The sequence below is a fragment of the Schistocerca cancellata genome, chromosome 1 (assembly GCF_023864275.1).
Source record: "Schistocerca cancellata isolate TAMUIC-IGC-003103 chromosome 1, iqSchCanc2.1, whole genome shotgun sequence".
Lineage (NCBI taxonomy): Eukaryota > Metazoa > Arthropoda > Insecta > Orthoptera > Acrididae > Schistocerca > Schistocerca cancellata.
This window is the reverse complement of record NC_064626.1, coordinates 765,063,442-765,082,264: the sequence shown is the minus strand read 5'-3', so window position 1 is coordinate 765,082,264 and position 18,823 is coordinate 765,063,442.

Below are 18,823 nucleotides of genomic sequence, written 5' to 3'. Positions count from 1 at the left end.
TTTGCACGTAAAATCTGTCTGAGGTGAAAAATTAGATTTACGTTATTTTAGTTTCACATACGTAAACTATCTAAATTTTACTAAGCAATACATTTGCTTTCATACGAGTTAAACGCCCTGCTGCAGCAGGGAAAAGAAAGGAACCAGTAGGAAAGTGCTTTTATCTCGAGCACAAAAAATGCGAATAAGCTCCTGTTTATTTAAAAGACGCTGACTGAAAAGTGAGGTACAAGCTTCCTCATTCTATATTCGTCAGCATCTTCAAAAATGTTCCCCAAAAATCTTGTCATGCGAACATATTCGCGATTTTTATGCTGAAGGAGAAGAAGACAGTGCTAACGGCAAAGTGACGGAAAAGTAATAAATACTGGAAGATAATAGACAGTGGATAAGGCGATAATGGCAGTGTGAGCGAAAGAGAGGGAGACAATGGTACTGGAACGTAGTTCACAGTGACGGAATGGTGCTAGGAAAAGAGTGAAGGAGACAGTGCCAGGACGGGGAGGAGTATTGAGAAAGAAACTGGAAGTGAGTGCGAGCCCGTCAGTACAACGACAGCGAGGTAAAGGGAGATGGTGACAGAAGAGACAGCAGCAGTAGAAAGGAAGGAATGAAATATTATCAGTAAGAGGGAGCAAGAGGGAGACAGTGTCAGTGAGACGAGACTGTACCAATGAGACAGAACGAAGAGGACTGTGGCTGTGGCACAGGAGACAGTGATAGAGAGACATCTAGAGATAATGACAATGAACCTTCAACATCGCAGCGCGTCAGCAATCGTTGGTTAATATATTAAAAAACTAAAAACCAGCCTCGACTGCGAAAGCACCTAGTGTTAAGTGTTAACCCAGGTTTCGGCGTAGATAACTACACCTTCTTCAGAACAACAATAAAACCCACAAGTGCCTAAGAAGACCTTTGTCAATGATTAAAAGAACACCATAGCTATACATTTATAAACGAAAAAGAAAGGAAAACACAAACAGTACATATGTACAAAGTCAAAACCACTACTAAGCTTAATGGTCTACGTTCCACCTTACACCGGCCTGTGTTCGATGGGCAATGACCCACCATAAACTGCAACATTGGCACTTGTGGGTTTTAATGTTGTTCTGAAGAAGGTGTAGTTATCTACGCCGAAACCTGGGTTAACACATAACACTAGTTGCTTTTTTCGCAATCGAGACGGGTTTTTAGTTTTTTAATACACTCCTGGAAATGGAAAAAAGAACACATTGACACCGGTGTGTCAGACCCACCATACTTGCTCCGGACACTGCGAGAGGGCTGTACAAGCAATGATCACACGCACGGCACAGCGGACACACCAGGAACCGCGGTGTTGGCCGTCGAATGACGCTAGCTGCGCAACATTTGTGCACCGCCACCGTCAGTGTCAGCCAGTTTGCCGTGGCATACGGAGCTCCATCGCAGTCTTTAACACTGGTAGCATGCCGCGACAGGGTGGACGTGAACCGTATGTGCAGTTGACGGACTTTGAGCGAGGGCGTATAGTGGGCATGCGGGAGGCCGGGTGGACGTACCGCCGAATTGCTCAACACGTGGGGCGTGAGGTCTCCACAGTACATCGATGTTGTCGCCAGTGGTCGGCGGAAGGTGCACGTGCCCGTCGACCTGGGACCGGACCGCAGCGACGCACGGATGCACGCCAAGACCGTAGGATCCTACACAGTGCCGTAGGGGACCGCACCGCCACTTCCCAGCAAATTAGGGACACTGTTGCTCCTGGGGTATCGGCGAGGACCATTCGCAACCGTCTCCATGAAGCTGGGCTACGGTCCCGCACACCGTTAGGCCGTCTTCCGCTCACGCCCCAACATCGTGCAGCCCGCCTCCAGTGGTGTCGCAACAGGCGTGAATGGAGGGACGAATGGAGACGTGTCGTCTTCAGCAATGAGAGTCGCTTCTGCCTTGGTGCCAATGATGGTCGTATGCGTGTTTGGCGCCGTGCAGGTGAGCGCCACAATCAGGACTGCATACGACCGAGGCACACAGGGCCAACACCCGGCATCATGGTGTGGGGAGCGATCTCCTACACTGGCCGTACACCACTGGTGATCGTCGAGGGGACACTGAATAGTGCACGGTACATCCAAACCGTCATCGAACCCATCGTTCTACCATTCCTAGACCGGCAAGGGAATTTGCTGTTCCAACAGGACAATGCACGTCCGCATGTATCCCGTGCCACCCAACGTGCTCTAGAAGGTGTAAGTCAATTACCCTGGCCAGCAAGATCTCCGGATCTGTCCCCCATTGAGCATGTTTGGGACTGGATGAAGCGTCGTCTCACGCGGTCTGCACGTCCAGCACGAACGCTGGTCCAACTGAGGCGCCAGGTGGAAATGGCATGGCAAGCCGTTCCACAGGACTACATCCAGCATCTCTACGATCGTCTCCATGGGAGAATAGCAGCCTGCATTGCTGCGAAAGGTGGATATACACTGTACTAGTGCCGACATTGTGCATGCTCTGTTGCCTGTGTCTATGTGCCTGTGGTTCTGTCAGTGTGATCATGTGATGTATCTGACCCCAGGAATGTGTCAATAAAGTTTCCCCTTCCTGGGACAATGAATTCACGGTGTTCTTATTTCAATTTCCAGGAGTGTATAATGACTATGAGCTGGGGTGAATGAGTGAGTGAGAGATGGCAGGTAGATATGGATGGGAATTAGCGACTGACAGGGATGAACGAATGGATATGAGTGAGCTACAGTAGGAAAAGCTTGTGAGAGTTTGGAGTAATCTTCAAGCCAAAAAAAAAAAAAAAAAAAACTAACTTTTCGCATGCCAAAATGTTTGCGAAAATTTTTAAAGTTGCAAGTAGAGCACCAACTGCGTCAATACAGGGTGTTACAATAAGGTACGGCCAACCTTTTAGGAAACATTCCTCACACACAAATAAAGAAAAGATGTTATGTGGACATGTGTCCGGAAACGCTTAATTTCCATGTTAGAGCTCATTTTAGTTTCGTCCACCTACGCTCAATGGAGCACGTTATCATGATTTCATACGGGATACTCTGCTAGAACATGTGCCTTTACAAGTACGACACAACATGTGGTTCATGCACGATGGAGCTCCTGCACATTTCAGTCGAAGTGTTCGTACGATTCTCAACAACAGATTCGGTGACCGATGGATTGGTAGAGGCGAACCAATTCCATGGCCTCCACGCTCTCCTGACCTCAACCCTCTTGACTTTCATTTATGGGGGCATTTGAAAGCTCTGGTCTACGCAACCCCGGTACCAAATGTAGAGACTCTTCGTGCTCGTACTGTGGACGGCTGTGATACAAGACCCCATTCTCCAGGGCTGTATCAGCGCATCAGGGATTCCATGCGACGGAGTGTGGATGCATGTATCCTCGCTAACGGAGGACATTTTGAACATTTCCTGTAACAAAGTGTTTGAAGTCACGCTGGTACGTTCTGTTGCTGTGTGTTTCCATTCCATGGTTAATGTGATTTGAAGAGAAGTAATAAAATGAGCTCTAACATGGAAAGTAAGCGTTTCCGGACACATGTCCACATAACATATTTTCTGTCTTTGTGTGTGAGGAATGTTTCCTGAAAGTTTGGCCGTACCTTTTTGTAACACCCTGTATAATGAGGCAGCTGGTGCCCTACTTTTCAGTCTTTTAAATAAACAGGAACATATTCGTATTTTTTTGCGCTTCGATAGAGGCATTTTTTCGCTGGTATTTAACTGTTTGTCGTCCTAGAGTATGAGAATACTCAGTGGACACGGCAGTTTTGTGCTGAGAGGATCGTAAACTTGAGAGGCCTTCCACGACCGGCGACTTCCGGGTGTGCAGATCCTGGTGGTGAGCGAGGCGCCGCCTCAAGTGCGGGCGCCGCGGCGCGCGCTGACGGATTTACGGCGGCGCCGTATCAGCCGCAGGCACTTAGCCGGAGCGTCCCTCGTTACTGGCGGCGGCAGCTGCGCGCCGCGCCTGCTCCGCTGCCCCGGCCTGCTCGCGATAACCTCGGCCTCCTGTCGCCGCCCGCCGCCTTCCGTCTGCCTCCTGTTGGCCGCGTGTGCGCGCCGCCAACCGAGACGGCTCCATCTGCGAGATCCGCCGTACCTCTGCCCTTCGGTTTCTTCCCCCGTGGTAACGGCGCAGACAGGGCTCGATATTTCACTCGCTTCCAGCAGCACCGCAGACAATTCCACGACGTTGGTTTCAGGTGTGCTCGGTGTTGCTATCTCTCAGGAAAGAAAAAAGGAAGGTTGACTTCCAGTTCAATCGTGACGAAGCAAAAACTCAGTTATAGAATATCGCTGACAGGGCACAAACATTACGATTAATAGAGAAGACCGAAACGACCCATCTACATCTACATCTACGTAACTACTCTGCTATTCACAATAAAGTGCCTGGCAGAGGGGTTCAATGAACCACCTTTAAGCTGTCTCTCTGCCGTTCCACTTTCTAACGGCACGCGGGAAAAACAAGCACTTAAATTTTTCTGTGCGAGCCCTCATTTCTCTTATTTCGTCGTGATGATCATTTCTCCCTATGTAGGTAGGTAGCAACAGAATGTTTTCGCAATCGGCGGAGAAAACTGGTGATTGGCCGGCCGTACTGGCCGAGCGGTTCTAGGCGCTACAGTCTGGAACCTAGCGACCGCCACGGTCGCAGGTTCGAATCCTGCTTCGGGCGTGGATGTGTGTGATGTCCTTAGGTTAGTTGGGTTTAAGTAGTTCTAAGTTCTGAGGGACTGATGACCTCAGCAGTTAAGTCCCATAGTGTTCAGAGCCATAAAACTGGTGATTGAAATTTCATGAGAAAATCCCGTCGTAACGAAAAACGCCTTTGTTTTAATGATTACCACTCCAATTCACGTATCATGTCTGTGACACTATCTCCCCTATTTCGCGATAATACAGAACGAGCTGCCCTTCTTTGTACTTCTTCGATGTCATCCGTCAGTCCCACCTGATGCACAGCAGTGCTCCAGAATAGGGCGGACAAGCGCGGTGTAAGCAGTCTCTTTAGTAGACCTGTTGCACCTTCTTAGTCTTCTGCCAATGAATCGCAGTCTTTGGTTTGCTCTACCCACAATATTATCTATGTGATCGGTCCAATTTAGGTTATTTGTAATTGTAATCCCTAAGTATTTAGTTGAATTTACAGCATTCAGATTTGTGTAACTTATCAAAAATGGTTCAAATGACGCTGAGCGCTATGGGACTTAACGTCTGAGGTCATCAGTCCCCTAGAACTTAGAACTACTTAAACCTAACTAACCTAAGGACATCACACACATCCATGCCCGAGGCAGGATTCGAACCTGCGACCTTACCGGTCGCGCGGTTCCAGACTGTAGCGCCTAGAACCGCTCTGTCACTCCGGCCGGCTGTGACTTATCGCGTCATCGAAATTTAACTGATTTCTTTTAGTACTCGTGTGAATAACTTCACACTTTTCTTTATTCAGGGTCAATTGACACTTTTCGCACCATACAGATATATTATCTAAATCATTTTGCAAGTCGTTTTGATCATCTGATGACTTTATAAGACCATAAATGACAGCATCATCTCCAAACAATCTAAGATGGCTGCTCAGATTGTCTCCTGTGTCGTTAATATAGATCAGGAACAATAGAGGGCCTATAACACTTCCTCGGGGAACGCCGGATATTACTTCTGTTTTACTCGATGACTTTCCGTCTATTACTACGAACTGTGACCTTTCTGACAGGAAATCACGTATCCAGTCGCACAACTGAGGCGATACTCCGTAGGCACGCAGTTTGGTTAGAAGACGCTTGTGAGAAACGTTGTCGAAAACCTTCTGGAAACCTAAAAATATGGAATCAATTTGACATCCCAATTAAGGGCGGCACGTTCACTAACGCACGAGAGTGTCCATCATACTTCGTGGCTGGCTCAGCAATAGACGAGTTGTGCGTCATATGCAGATTCACTGGTAAAACTCCGAGAGCGTGTGTTCCGAGAAGAGTGAATCGACAACCCGTTCAGCCTCAGTTTCTGAGCGGTCAATGGGGAACCCACATTCGATTGCCGCCACTGCCAGGGATATTTCCTGGGAATGGCACTTGATGAGCAGCTTAACCGAATAGTAGTGGCACCAGGTTTGCTAACCGGGCATCGGCCGGAACCGTGGTGTGCTGTTACCCACTTCTCCATAGCGCGTCCAAATGTCGGCACTGACAGAGGATGACACGGAGGTCCATCGGTCCCGATTGGTCAGTCTGTGACCAAAACGGTGGCGCTTCTTTGTTTTTTGCACATCCCGAAGTGATCACGACCACAATTACAAAATTTCAATTTCAGTTCATATGGGGACAAGTAAGCAGTAGATCAGCCCGTGCACCATTCGCTAATAGAACTGGAAATGGGCGAGGGGGAAAGGAGAGCGTGCTGCTGGTAGCGAAATTGCTCTCTATCACACTAATAACTTGAAGTAGCTCGCGGAGTACACAGAACGATCCACAAATCCATCGACAGAATTTTGAAAGTTATTCAATTTTCTGGGTATTTTGGTAAAACGAAACCGCTATCTCTGGTGGCTCATAACAGAATAATAATATAATAACTCCTTAGTTTTGTTATCCAGTTACTTTTATGTTTCTGAAGATACTATCGCAACAGTGAAGAAGACTGCAGTATGGGTTTGCCCAGAGTAACACCACAGCTCTCCGATGTGAATATACTGTGATGAGGCTGCAGTCGCTGCTAGAGCAGTTCAGCATAGCGCCATTGCACTGCTCTTCCATCGCAATCAGTGAACTTATATAGAAGGTGTGTATCTCTATTATCGTAAAACTAACACAACCGGAAAAGTAAACCAGAGACAGAACCGAGCAGTACTTAATGTAAAGAGTAAAGTGGGTATTATTGGTATCAACAGTAAGAACTGTGTATGACTGGAATAAGTTTGTTTCTATACAAGATACATGCCGCTTAATGTCGATAGTAGCATTATTGAGCAGATATTTTTATTCCAGCATAGATAAAAAGTTAAATGAGAGTAAGAAAAAATCCAAAATACTATTTCTCTGTAACGACCACCGGAGACCATCCGTCTCTCAGAAAATAGCCCTAAACAACCTCAAAAAGGTTGATGGATTTTGTGTTCACCACGCAGATATAACAAGGAGGAGGGAACTAGCATCCACCTGAAACGATTTAGGGAAACCAAACTAAATCTGCTTCAGGATTATCTGTATTCACTGTCTATAATAACCATGATATGTCTGACTGCAACGATACTATCGATTCAATCCTGAAACCCGCCCTGTTACCTCTAATGAATCTATTGTCTTCATTGGGTGGCCGTGCATTCATGACTGAAAATTTAATTGAAACCAAAGAAATATGGTATCTGCTAAATGTTCTGGACATGTGATTTATAATATGTATGTGTATATGCATGAACTATTTTTCGGAGGATGGGTTACACTAAGATCGGTTTTCTTTTCTTTTGTCATTGTGACACAATGCTTCGAGAAAGCTGTAGTAATCCTATAGCACTCCGTCTTCAGGAAACAAGTGGCCAATCGGGATCATCCGACCGCCATGTCATCCTCAGATGAGGATGTGGATAGGAGGGGCGTGTGGCCAGCACACCGCTCTCCCGGTCGTTACGATGGTTTTCTGTGCCCGGAGCCGCTACTATTCGATCAAATAGCTCCTACATTGGCATCACGAGGCTGAGTGCATCCCAAAAAATGGCAACATGGCAGGGCGGACCAAATGGTGCCCATTCAAGTGCCGGCCACGCCCGACAGCGCTTAACTTCGGTGATCTGGCGGGAACCGCTGCATCCACTGCGGCAAGGCCATTGCCACAGTAATCCTATAACCTGCATTAAAATTACGAAACAAGTCCACATGCACTTAGTGCCAATGCTAATATCTTTATAACATTCAGTAAATTAGAGAAAGCAGTTTATAACCCGCCAGGGTAGCCGAGAGCGCTAACATGCTGATCCTGGACTCAGGTAGGCACGCCAGCCCAGGATCGAACCCGCCTGGCGGATTAATGACGAGGGCTGGTGTGCTGGCCAGCCTGGATGTCGTTTTTCGGCGGTTTTCCACGTCCCACTAGATGAATGCCGGACTGGTCCCCACGTTCCGCCTCAGTTACACGCGTCGCAGACATTTGCAAAACGTCCACACCATTTCACGATTTCCACTAGATGCCTACAGTTGGGGTACACTGATACCGTTCGAGGGGGGGGGGGGGGGGGGGGAAAGGGTAGCGGCAGGATGGACATCAGGCCATCCCTAACACTAACATTGCCAAATCCGTTGTAACCACTGCGATCGCTGCGGGACTATGGCGTAAGCAAAAGAAAGAAAGAAAGAAAGAAAAAGCAGTTTATTATGGTTCAGTTAGTGATGTTAGCTACTATCTCGGGTCCTTCGGCCGACGTTTGTTTAATTTTTTTTTTCCCGCCGGTAAGAGATACTGTCATTGTCAAAGCTTCACCCTCCATTGCTAATGGCAGGCTGGAGGGTACAGCTTTGACAATGCCAACCACCCCTCCTGGCAAAACGTCAGAAAAATAGTCAAACGAACTGCAGTTGAAGAAGTGCCTAGCAGAGAATTCATCGAACAGCCTTCATGTTATTTCTCTACAGTTCCATTCGCGAACAGCACGCGGGACAAACGAACACAAATCTTTCTGTGCGAGCTGAGATTTCTCTCATTTTATTGGTTCAAATGTCTCTGAGCACTATGAGACTCAACATCTAAGGTCATCAGTCCCCTATAACTTAGAACTACTTAAGCCTAACTAATCTAAGGACATACACACATCGTTGCCCCAGGCAGGATTAGAACCTGCGACCGTAGAGTCGCGCGGTTCCAGATCTAAGCGCCTAGAACCACTCGGCCACTCCGCCAGGCCTCTCTCATTTTATTATCATAATCATTCCTCCATATATATGTGGGCACCAACAATGTATTTTCACAATATGAGGAGAAACCTGATGATCGAAATTTCATGAGGAGACCCTGTCCCAACGAAAAACGCCTATGTATTAATGAGTGCCTCCCCGATTCACGTCTCATATTCGTGAGGTTCGCCGATGACATTGTAATTCTGTCAGAGGCAGCAAAGGACATGGAAGAGCGGTTGAACGGAACGGACAGTGCCTAGAAACGAGGATGTAGGATGAACATCAACAAAAGCAAAACGAGGATACTGGAATGTACTAGAACGAAGTCAGGTGATGCTGAGGCGATTAGATTAGGACATGCGAGACTTAAAGTAGTAGATGAGTTTTTCTATTTGGGGAGCAGAATAACTGATGATGATCAAGTTAGAGAGGATATAAAATGTAGACTGACTACGTCAAGGAAAGCGTTTCTGAAGAAGGGACATTTGTTAACATCGAGTATAGATTTAAGTGTCAGGAAGTCTTTTCTGCAAATATTTGTATGGAGTGTAGCCATGTAGCAAGTGAAACATGGACGATAAATAGTTTAGACAAGAAGAGAATAGAGGATTTCGAAATGTTGTGCTACAGAAGAATGCTGAAGGTTAGATGGGTAGATACTGAGGAGATACTGAATATAATTCGGGAGAAGAGGAAATTGTGGCACAACCTGACTAAAAGAAGGGATCGGTTGGTAGGAACGTTCTGAGGCATCAAGGGATCACCAATTTAGTATTGGAGGGCAGCGTGGAGGGTAAAACTGTAGAGGGAGAGAACAAGAATGAATACAGTAAGCAGATTCAGAAGGATGTAGGTTGCAGTAAGTACTGGGAGATGAAGAAGCTTGCACAGGATAGAGTAGCATGGATAGCTGCATCAAACCAGTCTCTGGACTGAAGACCGCAACAACAACAACATTCGTGACTCTCTCTCCCTTATTTCGCCATAGTACAAAATTGCCTTCCCTTCTTTGAACTTTTTCGATGTCGTCCGTCGATCTTGTCTGATCCAGATCGCACACCGCACAGTAATACTCCTGAAGAGGACGTACAAGTGTAATGTAAGCAGTCTCTTTAGCAGACCTGTTGTATTTTCGCAGAGTTCTGGGACAAAATTGTACTCTTTGACTCGCTTTACCCACAACATTACCTAGGTAATCGTTACAACTTAACTTATTCGTAATTGTAGTCCCTAAGTACTTAACAGAATTTACATCCTTTAGATTTGTGTGATTTATCGTGTAATCAAAATGTAACGGATTCCGTGTGGTGCTCACGTGCAGGACTACAATTTTCATTATTTAGAGTCGATTGCCACTTTGGCACCATACGGATATCTTGTCGAAATCACTTTGCAATTTGTTTTGATCATCTGATGACGTTGGTGGTAAGCGACAGCATCATCTGCAAACAATCTAAAAGTGCTATTTAGATTATCTCACAAATCGTTTATGTAAATCAGGAAAAGCAGATGGCCCATAACACGTCCCTGGGGAAGTTACGCCTAATGATTTTTTGTCACTTCCTACGAACTGTGACCATTCCCACAGGAAACCATAAATACAGTCGCACAACTCAGATGATACTCCACAGGCACGCAACTCGCTTGTGAGGTACGGTGAATGTGGCAATCTAAAAATATGGAATCAATTTGAAAACCCTGTCAACAGCACTCATTACTTCGTGAGGAGAAGAAACTAATTGTGTTTCACAATAATGATATTTTCTGAATCTGTGTAGGCTGTTTGTCAATAAATCGTTTTCTTCGAGTGAATCATAATGTTCGAGCACAGTTGCATATCGGAGTTAGTGATATAGGTCTCTAATTCAGTGAATTACTTAAATTTTCTTCCTTGGGTATTGGTGTGACTTCTGCAACTTTCCAGTCTTTGAGCATGGATCTTTCTTCGAGCGAACGGTTGTATATGATTGTTAAGTATAGAACTTTCATATCAGCATACTCTGAGAAGGACCTGACTGGCATACAGTCAGGACCGTAGGCCTTGCCTTTATTAAGTTATTTAAGCTGTTTTATTACACCGAGAATATCTACTTCTACTTCTTGGCAGTTGTTCTTGGTTCGAATTCTGAAATATTTTCTTCGCCTTCTTTGGTGGAGGAATTTCGGAAAACAATGTTTAGTAACTTTACTGCAGTGGCATTGTAATTAGTAGCATCAACATTGTTAACTGGCAGGTGCGGTACTGATTGTGTCTCCCTGCTGCTATGGTATGGATTTTCTGCCAGATTCAGAGACAGGTTTTCGTTGTGGAAAGTATTAAAAGCATCTCGCAGTGAAGTTCGCGCTACATTTCGAGCTTCTGTAAAACTTCACCAATATTGAGGGATTTGCATTCTTTTCCTTGGTCAGAAAACTGCTAAAGCTGCACTTAAGTTTCGTGGAGCCGATTAAGAAGCGACTGGTAGACCTGAATGTGGAGTAATGGCTCCAAGTTCTGGAAAGTTGACAATGGCTTGGGTGAGAGGTGTGAATTTCTAATGCCACCGGCGCACACCGCCGCGCCTCCTCCCCCCCCCCCCCCCTCAACAACCACGTCCCTGTCCCCCCACCCCCCACCCCAGTGCTTCATCAAAGTGACACTACGGCAGACGATGACTTGTCGGCCAGTCATCATGGCATTGTCTTCAGGACCTGGTCACAAAGCTTATTTTGTGTTTGGATGATGCGAGTTAGGTGTTTGTCGCCGCGCGGGATTAGCCGAGCGGTCTCAGGCGCTGCAGTCATGGACTGTGCGGCTGGTTCCGGCGGAGGTTCGAGTCCTCCCTCGGGCATGGGTGTGTGTGTTTGTCCTTAGGATAATTTACGTTAAGTATTGTGTAAGCTTAGGAACTGATGACCTTAGCAGCTAAGTTCCATAATATTTCACACACATTTGAACACTTTTTAGGTGTTTGTCAATTTCATGTTTTCCGCTAGTTAGTTCCATGACCCATTATTTATGTTCCGAAGCGATACGAACTTACAGTTTCAGAGAAAGTAACTACATAATAGCGCCTGACTTAGCATGTGCATACATGTATTAATTATTTATTGATGATTACTTTATAGCATTACCGGGCACAACAAAATTTATGCATATTTAAGCTTCGTTCAGCATACATGTTGCATAAACTGCAAGAGAACTGGTACACAGATATGCTTCTGTAAGAAGTGGTATCTACACCATCCAATACGACACAATAATTTATTAGGAAAGGGCTTACAATTGATGTAATAAAATAAAAACAAATTTGGAATACGCATAGACACGATGCGTTCATTATGTGCTTGCTGTAGCAATTGTTAATGGATTAATTTTCGCTGAGTTAGAGTCAAAGCGTCGTCATTCTCCACTTACAAACTCGACTCACATTTCTCATCACTTAAAAGGAGGACTGCAACAACACGTAAAGCAATGTCATAAAAAGAAAGAATCCTGAAAGAAACCTGAAAGACATGAGTGATGAGCTAAGTGCGACTACAGATTGTAGAAGTCAGAGGAGTCCTTACCGTAATAATAAATCTCTGTACGTGACAGTTTTCCTGAAACTACCCATTCACCAGCCAAAGTCGGTAACACTGAGAGGCTAGCTAGGCACATCTCATCCATCTAAGCGATAATGGGATGGGTTACTTTGTTAATAGCTGCTAAATGGGCCAGTCTCATTCAGAACTTTAAGGAGGAAAGACAGTGGTTGCAGGAGGAATAGAAACTCTCTGTGCTTTCATATTCTGATGGGATTTATTCCGAGCTGTATAATGATATGTAGAGGCAGGCATGAACCGTCAGGGGTGAGAGAACTCTAGGAAAGCCACAACAGGGGTCGTTCCACTGGGACGTAGGAGGCGGTATCCTTCACAAGCTGGACGGTGCACCCGTGGCCGAAGGAAAACAGAAGCCAACACCGGCAGTCACCGTGCTGGCACCGATCCTTGGACTTCCAGAGCTATTGAAAATACAATGAGATCTATTCGCTGAGCTAAAAGTGCAACCCCTCTCTCCTCCACCCGTCTAACCCGTGGGCCGTACAAAGCACCCTCAGATGACGAAAAAATTTTTCCCGGTAGTGTGCGGGATTTAAAAAAAAACACTATCGGCTTCTCTGACTGTGTAAAAGCATAGGCTCTAGCCGCAAATAACACCTTTAGAAAGCGTACCAATATACCACCGACTGTGACTTTATTGCGTGGCTGGTGGCTCGTCCAGCTGATGGATGTCAGGAGAGCAGGGCGTTTTTGTTTTCCCACGATGGCGAAAACGCCCAGGCAGGAAAAGCACCCTCCAGCATTGCTAGACGTCCTGTGACGTTGGTTCTGAGCACTACCTTATAGACTGTGAGGGGTGGCACGGAGGTTGATTGGGAGAAGGGTATTACAGACCCGCTGAAAGGACCATGAAAGATATTATAAAAGTATATTAAAGGCCATTGTTGGCGAAAAATCTGGTGAGTGGTTGGTAATTTGAAGCACACACAGAACCGTCACCAGGACTGCAGGAGGTTAGAGTAAGTCGAAGGCAAACATTGGGTACACACACTGGGGACTGGACACTGGGTTCAAATGGTTCAAACGCCTCTGAGCACTATGGGACTTAACATCTATGGTCATCAGTCACCTAGAACTTAGAACTACTTAAACCTAACTAACCTAAGGACATCACACAACACCCAGTCATCACGAGGCAGGGCACTGGGTCACAGAGCTTCATATACGGACATTTGGAGTGGAGATCCGTGAACTAGATTCGGAGGTGGGCGCACTCAATGGAGCAGACACCAGACTGGCAGAGAGGGAGGGCCCCCTCGCTTTATGCCGCTACAGTTCGAAGCCGACCACCGCTGCTTACGGTAAGAACAGACTGCAGCAACCGCATGATAGGGACGAATAGGCGCGATAACTTTTCAACGTTTATGGTAGCAGCGAACAGTCTATTGGTCAGTCTGCCCTAGTAATATGACTTTCTTCACTTGCTGTCGTCCTCACGCCTTGGCCGGCCGCTGTGGCCGAGAGTTTCTAGGCGCTTCAGTCCGAAACCGCACTGCTGCTACGGTCGCAGGTTCGAATCCTGCCTCGGGCATGGATGTGTGTGATGTTCTTAGGTAAGTTAGGTTTAAGTAGTTCTAAGTAAAGGGGATTGATGACCTCAGATGTTAGGTTCCATAGTGCTTAGAGCCATTTGAACCATTGAACCATTGGAATCACTGGATACTTGTAATCTAACTTCACAAAATAATAACAGTGATAGTAAGCCCTGCCAACAATTAGCTACTGTCATTAATACGGCATTGTGGAATAAATTATAAATGTGTTTGAGTCACTGATTTCCCTTTCGTAGTTAATGAATCCCTCGTCCATGGGGAGGAGTAATAGAGAGTCAGATGAAACCCACTCAAGATGTAGTGCTTATGGTCCCATAACTGAGCGCGTTATTCAGTTCCGTTGCATAACTTAATTAATCAGCACTGACTCCTGAGGAGTGATCTCAGTACTGTACTTTATAGGTCTGTTTAGAAGGGGGGGGGGGGGGGGACCAGACAACCTGCCGGTTCTCGCAACATGTTCCTGGCCAGTGGCGCTCGATTTGGAGGTACCCAATGGTGAAATAAACTTTTACCTACAGTATTTGTCTGAAAAAAGGAGAAAATGTGATAGCGTTAATTTCCTGAACAACAGACTTAGCGTCAATTTACTAGAGTAAATTCCAAGCCTCTCCACAGAGTCTTATGGTGTGAGTGCATGTGACACTGCTACTAGTGATTTGTCCGTCGCACAGGAACGTTCGGCTACCACTGCGTGCTTTTTGAGAGGAGTAGCCTATGGAAAAAGCGTTCCAAGATATCAGATGGTACAAGAGAAAAGTAGATGTAAGCTATAGGGAAAGATGGGTGATATGCAATATGTACAGGAGCCAAGAGGGAACAATAAGAGTGGAAGACCAAGAACGAAGTGTTCTGATTAAAAAGGGTGTAAGACAAGGATTTAGTCTTTCGCACCTACCATTCAATATACACATCGAAGAAACGATGACGGAAATAAGAGAAAGGTTCAAGTTTGGAACTAAAATTCAAGGTGAAAGGATATCAGTGATAAGGTTCGCTAACGAAATTGCTACCCTCAGTAGAAGTGAAGAAGAAGAATAGGATTTGCTGAATGGAATGAAGAGCCTAATGACTACAGAATACGGACTGAGACTAAATCGAAGAAAGCCGAAAGTAATGAGTAAAAAGAGAAATGAGAACAATGATAAACTTAATATCAGAACTGGTGATGATGAAGTAGATGAAGTTAAAAAATGCATATGCCTGTGCAGCAAAATAACTCGTGATGGACGGAGCAACGAGAACATAAAATGCAGACTACCGCTGGCAAAAAGGGCATTCCTGGCCAACAGAAGTCTGCTAGTACCAAATATTTGCTTTAATTTGAGGACGAATGTACGTTTGGAATACAGTAGTCTATGGTAGTGATACGTGGGGTGTGGGAAAATCGTAAAAGAAGAGAATCGAAGCATCTGAGATGTCGTGCTACAGAAGAATGTTAAAAATTAAGTTGGGCTGAGGAGAATTTCGAGGAAAAGAGTATATGGAAAACACTGACGATAAGAAGAAACAGAATGATAGGACATCTGTTAAGGGTAGCTGCTGGGAGCGACTGCAAAGGCATTTCCCATACACAGTCGTTCCCATCAGACAACACGCCGAGTGTCAACTTAGTTTGCGCACGTATTAATGTAATACATAATGCAACAATATTCATCTGCATAAGGATTTTGACAGCCTATGGTGAACATTTAAAATAGTTTTAAATGTTGTTGTTATTGTGGTCTTCAGTCCTGAGACTGGTTTGATGCAGCTCTCCATGCTACTCTATCCTGTGCAAGCTTCTTCATCTCCCAGTATCTACTGCAACCTACATCCTTCTGAATCTGCTTAGTGTATTCATCTCTTGGTCTCTCTCTACGACTTTTACCCTCCACACTGCCCTCCAATGCTAAATTTGTGATCCCTTGATGCCTCAAAACATGTCCTACCAACCGATCCCTTCTTCTAGTCAAGTTGTGCCACAAACTTCTCTTCTCCCCAATCCTATCCAATACCTCCTCATTAGTTACGTGATCTACCCACTTTATCTTCAGCATTCTTCTGTAGCACCACATTTCGAAAGCTTCTATTCTCTTCTTGTCCAAACTAGTTATCGTCCATGTTTCACTTCCATACATGGCTACACTCCATACAAATACTTTCAGAAATGACTTCCTGACACTTAAATCTATACTCGATGTTAACAAATTCCTCTTCTTGAGAAACGCTTTCCTTGCCATTGCCAGTCTACATTTTATATCCTCTCTACTTCGACCATCATCGGTTATTTTACTCCCTAAATAGCAAAACTCCTTTACTACTTTAAGTGTCTCATTTCCTAATCTAATTCCCTCAGCATCACCCGACTTAATTTGACTACATTCCATTATCCTCGTTTTGCTTTTGTTGATGTTCATCTTATATCCTCCTTTCAAGACACTGTCCATTCCGTTCAACTGCTCTTCCAAGTCCTTTGCTGTCTCTGACAGAATTACAATGTAATCGGCGAACCTCAAAGTTTTTACTTCTTCTCCATGAATTTTAATACCTACTCCAAATTTTTCTTTTGTTTCCTTTACTGCTTGCTCAATATACAGATTGAATAACATCGGGGAGAGGCTACAACCCTGTCTTACTCCTTTCCCAACCACTGCTTCCCTTTCATGCCCCTCGACTCTTATAACGGCCATCTGGTTTCTGCACAAACTGTAAATAGCCTTTCGCTCCCTGTATTTTACCCCTGCCACCTTCAGAATTTGAAAGAGAGTATTCCAGTTAACATTGTCAAAAGCTTTCTCTAAGTCTACAAATGCTATAAACGTAGGTTTGCCTTTTCTTAATCTTTCTTCTAAGATAAGTCGTAAGGTCAGTATTGCCTCACGTGTTCCAACATTTCTACGGAATCCAAACTGATCTTCCCCGAGGTCGGCTTCTACCAGTTTTCCATTCGTCTGTAAAGAATTCGCGTTAGTATTTTGCAGCTGTGACTTATTAAACTGATAGTTCGGTAATTTTCACATCTGTCAACACCTGTTTTCTTTGGGATTGGAATTATTATATTCTTCTTGAAGTCTGAGGGTATTTCTCCTGTCTCATACATCGTGCTCACCAGATGGTAGAGTTTTGTCATGACTGGCTCTCCCGAGGCCATCAGTAGTTCAAATGGAATGTTGTCTACTCCCGGGGCCTTGTTTCGACTCAGGTCTTTCAGTGCTCTGTCAAACTCTTCACGCAGTATCTTATTTCCCATTTCGTCTTCATCTACATCCTCTTCCATTTCCATAATATTGTCCTCAAGTACATCGCCCTTGTATAAACCCTCTATATACTCCTTCCACCTTTCTGCCTTCCCTTCTCTGCTTAGAACTGGGTTGCCATCTTAGCTCTTGATATTCATACAAGTGGTTCTCTTCTCTCCAAAGGTCTCTTTAATTTTCCTGTAGGCAGTATCTATCTTACCCCTAGTGAGACAAGCCTCTACATCCTTACATTTGTCCTCTAGCCATCCCTGCTTAGCCATTTTGCACTTCCTGTCGATATCATTTTTGAGACGTTTGTATTCCTTTTTGCCTGCTTCATTTACTGCATTTTTATATTTTCTCCTTTCATCAATTAAATTCAATATTTCTTCTGTTACCCAAGGCTTTCTATTAGCCCTCGTCTTTTTACCTACTTGATCCTCTGCTGCCTTCACTACTTCATCCCTCAGAGCTACCCATTCTTCTTCTACTGTATTTCTTTCCCCCATTCCTGTCAATTGTTCCCTTATGCTCCTCCTGAAACTCTCTACAACCTTTGGTTCTTTCAGTTTATCCAGGTCCCATCTCCTTAAATTCCCACCTTTTTGCAGTTTCTTCAGTTTCAATCTGCAGTTCATAACCAATAGATTGTGGTCAGAATCCACATCTGCCCCAGGAAATGTCTTACAATTTAAAACCTGGTTCCTAAATCTCTGTCTTACCATTATATAATCTATCTCATACCTTTTAGTATCTCCAGGATTCTTCCAGGTATATAACCTTCTTTTATGATTCTTGAACCAAGTGTTGGCTATGATTAAGTTATGCTCTGTGCAAAATTCTACAAGGCGGCTTCCTCTTTCATTCCTTCCCCCCAATCCATATTCACCTACTATGTCTCCTTCTCTCCCTTTTCCGACTGACGAATCCAGTCACGCATGACTATTACATTTTCGTCTTCATCATCTGCAGAGGTAGTTGGCATATAAACTTGTACTACTGTAGTAGGCATGGGCTTTGTGTCTATCTTGGCCACAATAATGCGTTCACTATGCTGTTTGTAGTAGCTAACCCGCACTCCTATTTTTTTATTCATTATTAAACCTACTCCTGCATTACCCCTATTTGATTTTGTATTTATAACCCTGTAATCACCTGACCAAAAGTCTTGTTCCTCCTGCCACCGAACTTCACTAATTCCCACTATATTTAACTTTAACCTATCCATTTCCCTTTTTAAATTTTCTAACCTACCTGCCCGATTAAGGGATCTGACATTCCACGCTCCGATCCGTAGAACGCCAGTTTTCTTTCTCCTGATAACGACGTCCTCCTGAGTAGTCCCCGCCCGGAGATCCGAATGGGGGACTATTTTACCTCCGGAATATTTTACCCAAGAGGACGCCATCATCATTTAATCATACAGTAGAGCTGCATGTCCTCGGGAAAAATAGTATTCAGAAATTACTTCGAGAGCGTGGATCCAAAAATGAAGAAATTAACTTACTTTATATACATATTTGCACAACAAATACTCCCAGTAATTTAAGTTAAGCTCT